We start from the raw sequence: 11,082 nt of genomic DNA on the forward strand, positions 1-11,082 counted from the left end.
TTAAAGGTCAAAACTGGTACTGGACAGATTGTAAGTTATGTTTAGACAACTGTAACGAATTGTTAATGTGGAAATTGGTTGAGGTTGTTAACACTACAGGGTGCTATGTTGAGTCTAGTTTCTATAAAGTCCAAGTTTGTAATTTTTGGACGATTAAAAGTTAATCTTTATGATTTTACAAAACTGAAGTGCAAATCTGAGTTGTGAGACCTGCTGTTAAGTTGTTTTGTAATTAGCATATCTCATGAACTACAAGACCAAATGGGTTGGTTCCACTTCTGGAAGTTAACTTGTTGAGTTAAGAACCCAACCCAATTGGTGCTGCATTAATTGGAATTTTCATGTGACGGGAATAACAAATAAAATTCTGTGGCGTATGATTTTGATTGCTGTGAGTTTGCTGTAATGTTTTGATCATTATGAGAAATATATGTAGAATAAAAATACAATAAAATATGTTCTGGAAACCTAATTCATGTATGCTTTTGTGATGATTTTTGATGAATTAATTGAGATGCTATGATCTGTTGAGTAGAGTAATCTTTCAAGTAAAAATTCTGTCTTGATGAAACTAGTTGCTGAACTTTGTGAAAATACATGAAACATGCTGTTACTAGATAATTGTTATGTTTTGACCAAATTGCCCTTGCGGGGAATAATTACTAGATAATTGTTATGTTTTGACCAAATTGCCCTTGCGGGGAATATTTGCTAAATATGTACACCATTAACACTTGACACGTAAATAGTTGTTCACACACGTAACGTATCACAAATGTGCTTGTTAAGTCACACACGAGTCACAAACGAAACACGAAACGTATTTTGTGCATAGGTATTATGTGCCGAGTCTAGAGACTCGATAATAGTTCCGACTCTTAGAAAATCTCCTTGTTGTTATAGAACGCTAGTGAGAGTTTTCTGCGACGCGCATCACTTGGGTGACTTGTTTTTGGGAATTCTTCGCAAACAGTGAGTTTCACTTTCCCCTTTTAAACTCTTTAAACGCTTTTCACTTAGGGGAGATAACATACTCCGAAAACGCTTTTAGATTTTGTTAGTAGATTATATATAACTTGTAAAGGCTAAGTGGCAAACGAAACAATTGAAGTCCTACACATCGAACCGTTTAGTATTGGAAAATAACGAGTCACTGTTGAGTAATACTACTGGGTTTGACAAACCCCACCCAACGCTAAGCTCGACTGGAGGTCGAGTGGGTGTAATTTTGGCTAACACATTACCATGGTCGGGATAGACCTGGTGGCAAGGCACATGATAAACAGTCAGCTTTGGTGTCGAACACTTAGTAATACTTGTTGTATAGGCTAGCTACCTATCGATATATAATTGATTTAACACTATCTGGTAAACGCAAAACGCTAAACGCTTTGTTTTATATAAACTTGTGAACTAAGCAACCTCGTGTTGACACTTTTAGTATGCTATTCTCAGGTAGCCGATGCGGGCGCGCGACATAGGAGCATGCATTGTTTTGAACACTATTGATTATGCAAACTTGTTTTAAACTGTTACCATGTGGGTTTTTAAGTCGTCCTGTGTGGCGCAACACTTGGTCTATGTTTTTACGCTTCCGCACTTATTTTCACTTAATGTTTTTATGGTTTTATTATAACTAATGATTCCGATCCTGTTAGTTCACACCCTCTGACGGTAAAACTCCGTTAGTGGATTTTGAGGGTGTGACAGTTCATATAATCAGAATCAGGGGTATAACCGAGATGGTAACCGGGGTGGAAATTCATTGGGTAGTCAGGACCAGTAGAAAGGGATCTCGGGAAATGCAGATGAGTCGGTGCACTCAAAGCTGGATGCATTGCTGAAGTTTGTGACTGTTAATCAGGCTGAAACGAGGAAACAGTTCGAGTTACGGGATAAATCAGCGGAGGCAATGTCAAAGCATATTGGTCAACTTGCAGCAGATATGGCAAAATTGCAGAAGAATGCGGATCAACTCCCAAGTAGGGGTGAGCAAGATAAGGGTCGGACCCTTGAAACCCGATTACCCGACTCGCAAAACTCTTAATTAGACCCGAATATATAATATGAGTAGGGTAAAGGGTATTTAAATTTCACCTTAAAGGGTAAAAGGGTTTTAAGGGTCCGACCCTTTTTCAAACCCTTGACCCGTTTACTAGTTTCTAGATAGATATATATGAGATTCGCGATTAATTTGAAATTTATGAGAGATTTATATTTCATATAAGATTCATCCGAAATTTCCAAATTTCTAAGAAAAATAAAGGGTCATGCTACTGACTGGAAACATATATATGGGAATCACTGAATTGCTCTCTACATGTAATTTGTAAATGTGAATATTTATGCATAAGTTCAAATGGATGATTAACTTTCAAAGTTAGACTTTACTATGTTATTAAATGAAAGTATAATTGTACTATGATTCATATATTAAAGTCATATATGAGATATGCAACTAGTAAATACAGAAAAAGAGATGTGATTCCTTCCTTAAAGGGTAAAGGGTTGGACCCTTAAAACCTTTATTTATACCCGATCCTTTTATTGTTTAGAGGGTAGGGTGTCGGGTTCACGTTTCTTCCTAAAAGGGTAAAGGGTCCGGGTAGGGTATTAGGTAAAAGGGTAGGGTCTTACCCTTTGAACAGCCCTACTCCCAAGTGATACTACGGTCAAATTGAACCACTACAGCTCGAGTTCGAAAAAGCACATTAACCAAGTAAGTATGTTAAGAAATGGAAAGAAATATGATAATAAAGTTGGGGTTCCACTACCATTGGTTGAGGGGGTGGTGGAAGAAATTGATGAAAATCTCGTTAGTGATGACGAGCCGGAACCGGTTACTTTAAATGAATCTAATAAAAGTGAAAATAATATTAATAAACCGGTCCCGAGAGATGACACCAACAACCCTAAGGACAAGAGGAAGGTGAAAACCGTACCCTATCCCGATGCTTTGTTGGCACCATCTAAGGCGAAGATGGCATCAAAAAGGGGCCCACAATAAGAAGAAATGTGAGAAACATGTAAACAAGTCAAAATTAATATCCCCTTTTTGGATGCCATAAAACAGATTCCCGCCTATGCAAAGTACTTGAAAGAATTGTGCACACAAAAAAGGAGTCATAAGATTCCCAAACGGATCGATTTTACAGATAATATGAGTGCATTTCTCTCGGTTACTCTTCCACCCAAGCTATAAGATTCGGGAATGCCCATTAGGGTGATTTTAAAATGACACGGCGCTTCTAGACCTTGGAGCTAGCATCCGTATTCTCCCGGGAAGTCTATTGTAACAACTCCAATTTTAGGGCCTGAATTTTTTTTTTAGACTTAAGGTGTCAGACTCAAATTCTAAGTTGCTTGTTAGCTTGGAGCAAATTGTAGGACACGCGATACAACACTAATACCCGACCATACTCTAACCAGTCGGCTCCAGTAAGCTCGACCCATGCACTTTATATATCACAGCTGGGTTCTTTCCAATAACCAAATCATCTATACACAATATCCATAATTTAATCATTGCTATTAAGGCTAATATACAATTTAATCGTCAAATTATAAAATCCATAACTACATAAACGAACTCATATTTAAAAAGAACACCAAATATTACAACTATTAATTAATATTTAGCAGATAGCATTTTATGGGAAATATTATAAGTAATTAAAATCTTATGACATGTAAAATAGTACAAATTTCCACCTAATAAATAAGATAACGTAGTTTGTATCCTACATTCTCCAAAGTCCAACCAGCTTTTACACTTATTTAGTTGTGTCCTTTTTATTTTAATATATTATTTTACTCTCAAAATCTTAACAAATCTTATCAAATCCTTGCAAATCTTTAGGCCCTCCGAAGATCTCCAGGAAATCTCCCTCTTTACCCTCTCTTGATCAACTTCTTCCTTCCCACGCCAACTCTCTCTATTCGACCTATCATCCCCTCCAATCAACATTAATTTGATTTCTCTATAAATCAAGATCTCCACTTGCTTGATTTCCCACAACACTCTCAATTATAAAACTTCCACACCTATCTCTTTCTATAATCTGGATAATATGTTACCAAGTCCAAGAAGCATTCCCTCATCCACATGATAAATCGGCCATGACCTCTTCCATTCAAAGACTGATTATAAACCTCAAGAACTCCAGGAATGAAGTGGAAATATATCACGTAAGATGCCATAATCATTCTCTATTCAGCCCAATTGTATCCCTCCTATTGTCCTAATTTTGATTATGAAATTCCAGCCCTCTTAATCATCTAGGGGTATTGGACAAGCCATCACGTTCGATCAAACCCCAAACCTTGATTCAAGACACTCAAATCTGTCCTAGTTCCTGTTGTGATTCCGCCAAGAACAAACCCTGTATGGTTGCGGTTGCCATACCTACACACTTCTAACATAATATCACAGCCCCTTATGCTTCCATACTCAACTCACAACAACCTCAGCAAGATCTAACAGTCCTCATAGCAGCCCTAGATCATTCCAAACAAGGTAACTCACAAACTCAACCTTAATCCTTCAAATTCACATTTTATCTTCATAAATTCTACAACTATTTTACTAAACACTTGTCTCCACAAAATCCATGAATTTTACAGCCCTTGTAGACCTATTTGAAGCTCCTAAAGATCGTGTAATCTCGTCTCTAACTCAAGGTACACCAATCCTAAACGAAAGATCTATGTTAAATACGTTAACTTTGAATTTTATACACAAAGTAGGCACACATGATGTCCAACATGGCCAACAACTTTAAACCAATATAATTACAGTAAACAAACCCTTTGAACCTTTCTCCAATCAACTTTTGGCATTAAACATGACCATACCTTTGAAAACCGTTAGAATCTGACTCTTTATAAAACTAGACAATAAATACAAAAATCATACAAAATTTATGAGAAAATATTAAAAACACTATTTTACAGAACTCTTAACCAAAATAATGAACTTAGCAAAAAGAGTCACCTTGGTTCAACTTACGAGCTGACCATACGATTAAACAGAACTAAAACGTGTTAAAACTCGAAACCGACCTGAGACCCTAAAAGTATGAAAATTATGTTTCTCTAGGTTACTTAACCATATAAAAATGATTCGTGATAGAAAAAGTGGAAAAACCAATAATTAACCTTACGATGAGGTTTAAACCAACATTTAGCGGTTAACCGATGAAACACATAAATTTTTAGACAAAATGGCAAAACAGGTCCTTTATGTTTGCACGGTTTTTCATTAGTCGTTCTTTAGCAAACTTAATGACACAAGACATCCTTTATACTTAGAAACTCTATCACGTTTTGTCCTTTAACCCTAACCCAGTTAAGTTTTTTCGTTAAATCTGGTCATGTGCCTTGCATATGAGGGTAGTTTTGTAAATTTATACATTTATTTATATTTATTGGGATTAGGGACACTGGATTTGTAGCAGGCCAGGCAGCATTGAAGGCGGCATCGGGCAAGGTTGCTAAATACGAGAGAGCTTGTTTGGAGAATCAACACGTGTTTATCCCCTTCGCCTTTGACACTTTTGGTTTCTTAGCTCCGGATGCCGTGGACCTTTTGAATAGGGTTCAAAAAGTTGTGTATAGTAACGTATCAGCCCATAAGAATCAAAACTTTGTTTTTAGTCGGATTGGGTTTGCTATCCAAAAGGGGGTTGCGACGCAGCTTGTTGCCCGCTTACCTGCCACTTCATTGTAAATCGTTTGGATGTTTCTATGAAATATAAAAGGAGAAATGATATTTTTTAATAACTAAAATAAAAACATAAATGTATTTAAAAATAAAAAGTCTCTCTCTCTCCTCATTTCTTCCATACTCTCACAACTCTCGTCTCAGATCCACCTGCAAACTATGGAACCACTTCTTCTCATCCGAAACCCTAATCTCATTCCGCCGTAACCACCTTCTAATCATCTTCCCAGACGACCCCACCATCTGCTCCCCGTACATATTCGACCCACAAACCCTAGCCTGGGCTAACTTACCACCTATGCCGAGTAACCCCCACGTGTACAGCCTATGCAATTTCACCTCAGTTTCACACGATTCGTCTGTTTACGTGATTGGTGGTTCGTTATTTGATACCCGATTGTTCCCGCTTGACCGACCGTCCAGTTTTACATCCGGGTTTCGATTCGATTTCGTTTCGGAACGCTGGGATCCCATTTCGCCTATGGTTACGCCACATCGCAGCTTTGCGGCTGCGGTAACCAATTCGAATAAGATAATTGTAGCGGGTGGTGGGTCCAGGCATAATATGTTTGCGGCTACAGGTAGTAGGTTGAGTTCTGTTGATAGGTTTATGATATTGGTAGTGATAAGTGGGTGTGTTTGGATGGGTTGCCCAGGTTTCGAGCCAGGTGTGTCGGGTTTGCGGCTGGGAATGGGAATAATAATAATAATAATAATAATAATAAGGAGTTTTGGGTTATGGTTGGGTATGGTGAGTCGAGAAACGTGTTGGGTGTGTTTGATATGAAGAATGGTGTGATGGGTAAATGGAGGGAAATTGGTGAGAGAGAGAGAGAGAAAGATAGAGATGAGTATTTTTTTCAGAAGGCCAATTCTTTAATTAATTACACAAACAGTTCTTAAAGCGGTAAAATGATCATACTGTCTTCATGTGCAAAGCACATGATCATATTTAACGAAAAAAATTAACTGGGTTAGTACCAAAGGACGTAACGTGAACAGAATTTGAAACATGAAATACGTTTTCTATCATTAAGTTTGCCAAAGTACGACTAATGAAAAACTGTGCAAACATAAAGGACCTGTTCTGTCATATAGTCAAATTTTTAAGTTCCATATTAGATATATATATATTCTTCCTACATAGATGTTCCAAATAACCACAAACATGGCTTCTACCGCTACTGCAACCGCAATACCTAATATATTATATATTTCATATAAACTTTTATAAAATACTTTGACATATAAGTATAACTACCTTGAATAATCAGGGAATAGAGTTCTAAAAGACCTTAAAACAAATATTTAATTGCTAAAATATCATAGTTCAAGAAATAAAACTGCCAATAACGTAACCTATAAATTTAGGACTGATCTTGTCAAAAACAAAGCTTACATAACACACGTCTTAAACCAAAGATAACACACGAACACATGTTATAACATCTTGAACATTCCCAATTTTAGAAATCAAAACTTGGTAAAGTATTATTTATTTAACTTGTTGTTTATCTTAATACCAAATAGTATTATAACCTAAGTCTAAAACACCCAACACTATAACTTTCTTATTAAGAAAACTTTGTTACTAATCGTGTCACGATATGCAACCATAACGTCAAATAACACAAGAAAACGCAAAACCCTAACCTACTTAGGTCACGGGCACATATGATATGGAACATATTACTTCTAGTGACATGTTGTATGAATTTAGGAATGTCTATAATTTGGAGTTGTTTCGACATAGCATACAAGATTTCATTATTAATTTTGTCTTCACGTATAGACCCAGGTGAGTTCATGCACTACCCTTTTTCTTAAATTTTTGGGTGGATACATGCTTTTATATGTTTTTAAACTTATTGGTGTATTATTAATCAAGACCGATTTAGCTGCCTTAAACAATCCCCGACTTTGTAGCACAATTATTAACTCCGAAAGGAGCCACGAGATATATGGGTAGTACTATCTGGGAGACCCCCGCACACAGTGGGCCTACATCATGGGACGACCACCCGCTGAATGATAAAATGTATATCTTGTGACATATATCCGCGCCATTTGTAACTTATGATGGGCAGACATAAGTGTAATTTGACCCATAACAATAAGGGGTATGGGTTAGGGGTATTTATTTTAGATGTTCACGGGTCGTGGACACAGGTTTGATTGTGAACTTGCTTAATGTGCACCATACTATTTAGATCATTTTTATATAAATGTTTTCATAACTTAAACTCATGAACTCACCAACTTTTTAGTTGACCCAATTATTTTAAGCATGTGTTCAGGTACTTTTATTCGGATATGGAGATTTAGGGTCTTAGACAAGAGTTCGCTTAGAGATAGAAGATCCTTTTAGAAGAATTACATCAAATCATAGAGATTAATCCGAAGAAGCCATGATGGATAGTATAGCATGTCCCCTAATTAGATGGTAGTTGAATTTTTAGTTTTGTAGTTGTATTAGACATTTGATTGTAACGTTGACTTAATGTCTTAATATAAAATTGTTACCTTATTTCCGCTGTGTTTTGGTTGGTATTCAGTCGTCACGTCCATCCCCCTAGTCGAGGTGTGACATCTATACGATCAGTATGACTTCGGTCCGCTTCGAGCAGCCGCCACCACGGTTGTCTTAGTTGACCAAACACCGAAACTTCCTTGGGGGATACTGACTGACGTTATCGTTAAGGTGGAAGATTTTTACTTTCTAGTTGACTTTTTGGTCCTCGACTATGTTTTGGGTGAAAGGACCAAACAACCCACGGTTATCCTCGGTAGGCCATTTTTGGCCACCGCTGTAAGGCCCCGTTACCGATGTCTCACATTTGGACGTTGGATTTACTCATTCACATGGTTCTTAGTCATCAGAGTAATAAAAACGTTCACGGAATACTAAAACATTTAAACAATTATATTACATAACCATCATTCCTTGTCTTAACGGGCATTCAGATTAATTAAACATAAAACATTGTCTTTAAAATAACATAACATTTCCTTGAGATGCCAGTATCTTCAATTCCATGCCATATGTTCCCCTCAAGCGAGCTGCTTCATCCTACTTACCTGCGTGCATACTAAAAGTCAGCTACGCTGAGTGAGTTCTAGTTAAACATAAAACATACAATTTGTCCTCAAGCTTGCACACGTCCCCGAAGGGGTGTACATTAATCACACTACTCTTCATACATAATGTAGGTTCCCTGGATGGATCTGCACGAGATATCTCGATCTACGTAGGTGCGGAATCCCTGCGTAGGTCGTTACGAGCGTAGAAGACACGAATAGATCAAACACGATACGATAAACAAACACGTTATATTATAACCAAAACACGTGATACAATATCACTATTACAGACACGAACTCTCGTCCTCACGTTACAGCTCTCGTAACTTCGATAATGATCACACGAACTCCTCTTCTAAGCTAAGCCGTAACCTATATAAATACACGACAACTTCGCCTGGCATGTTCAGGCGAAGTTGTCCAAAACTTCGCTTGACTAACAAGTTCGCCTAAACAGCGAACTTGTTAGTAACTTCGCTTAAGACATATAAAACATAATTAATCATTACAGACTCGATTACAGACACTAGACTATGAACTACTGACATTATGCACCAACAGACTCCCCCTTGGCAGTAGCTTCATGTCTTTATCTTTAAGCACTTGTCTTGTAATCTTCATGCATGCACTCCCTCTCTTACGCAGACCGTGACTACTCGCTGATATTTCCTCGCTTCGTCTTTCCAAGCAGGAATATAAAATATCTTCTTTTCATTTAACACCTGCAGATCAGCTTTCGATAAATTAACAAGATGCATCGGATCATACACTCTTAGCACTTCTTGTTCGTCTTCGTCTTCCATCACGGCTTCAGCAGTCTGGCAATCAACATACCACCATTTAAGATCTTTCAACACATCTTGAGGCATAGTCTTCATTGGAACCTCTTTCATGCATCGAATCGGTTTGTACTTCATTACCATCCATGGCTTGCCATCTGCTCTCATTCCTCTTTCCTTATCTTCCACTAGCTTTCCCTTCTGTGGCTTTAATAACTCAAACTTCTTTTCTTTAATACTTTCTTTCCACACGATCTTCCCAATAACTCTGGCCATGTTGTCGTCGCTTCTATTAATCAACCCCAATCTAGCCAAATCCTTCACCTCACATTCAGGCAATGTATTGAGAGATCTCAACGTCCTCTTAAAGTATTGGATCCCATCACATCTTTTCACCACGAACACTTTTAACTATTCATCATATAGCCAACAGATAATTCCTTTCTTTGATTCAGCATAGCCTTTGATATTATAACTTTTCTTGAACATGGTTGGAACAGCAGGCTTCTTAGTTTTGATAAACCAATGAGCATAGCCTTCCTTCCATCTAGGCTGCTCCTCCCATTTTGTATCATCATCTACTGTATCTTGACATACATCTGACTTTTCAACTTCAGGGATCTCGTGTTCAACATTCTCCTCAACTATTTCACCTTCTTCAACATCATCTTCTATCACAATTTCTGCACCAATCTTTTCAATCTCTTCGACTGGTAGAACATCATCTTCACACATAAATTCATCATCCAACATATCATCATCCAACTCCTTCAAGGCATCGATCACATCATCTCCCATCTCCTCGTCATCTACCAGAACCACCACATCGTCACCTGCACCTGTTGACTCCCCCTGAGCTGTGGAAGTCCCAAGAGCTTGAGTAGTTCTTGGCAACTCACCACCTGCACCTTTCGATGCATTGGGATCGTCGTCTCTATCATTTCTTCTCTTTGTCCTCAACTCGTCGCCTTTACAGGTCGTCTCCCCCTGAGATGCCAAGAACTCCTTCATAGCATCTATAATTTTCAATCTCGACACAGTCGAAACACCTTTGTTAAACATCAAAGAACATGATATACGATGTATCGACACTACGAACCTTGAATACGAATCGGAAACTGAAAGAAAAGAACAAAGATTGAAATCGGAAAACAAGTTCGCCCGAAACTGGATAAGTTCGCTGGAATTTCGGAATAAGTTCGCTGTGTTCTTGGAATAATGAAACGTTTGACTTTTAAAAACCTTTATATAGGGTCTGGGTTATACAGGCGAAGTTACGGTTAACTTCGCCTAGGCGAAGTTATTCACAAGTTCGCCTGTTTAACAACTTCGCCTATATTTACAAAATCAAACCTTATAATTTGAACATTTTGCAATTAACTTTTAAAACTTCCTTTAAAGAGTTAAATGATAAGATCAAAATCAAGTAACCAAGTATTAAAACATAAAAACTACCTAAGTACGAAAAACTTTTAAAAATTAAAGTACAAGGGATCAAAT

The 11,082-nt window shown here is 37.6% G+C and overlaps 1 pseudogene; it reads left to right on the plus strand.

Annotated features, from left to right (window-relative positions):
* Positions 1-5,798: 5,798 nt before the first annotated feature.
* On the plus strand, positions 5,799-6,625 carry LOC143622174 (F-box/kelch-repeat protein OR23 pseudogene; annotated as a pseudogene).
* Positions 6,626-11,082: the final 4,457 nt, after the last annotated feature.

This window comes from Bidens hawaiensis, unplaced genomic scaffold (assembly GCF_021521415.1).
Source record: "Bidens hawaiensis isolate Kalapana, Puna unplaced genomic scaffold, B.hawaiensis_p1.1 tig00003058_1, whole genome shotgun sequence".
Classification (NCBI taxonomy): domain Eukaryota; kingdom Viridiplantae; phylum Streptophyta; class Magnoliopsida; order Asterales; family Asteraceae; genus Bidens; species Bidens hawaiensis.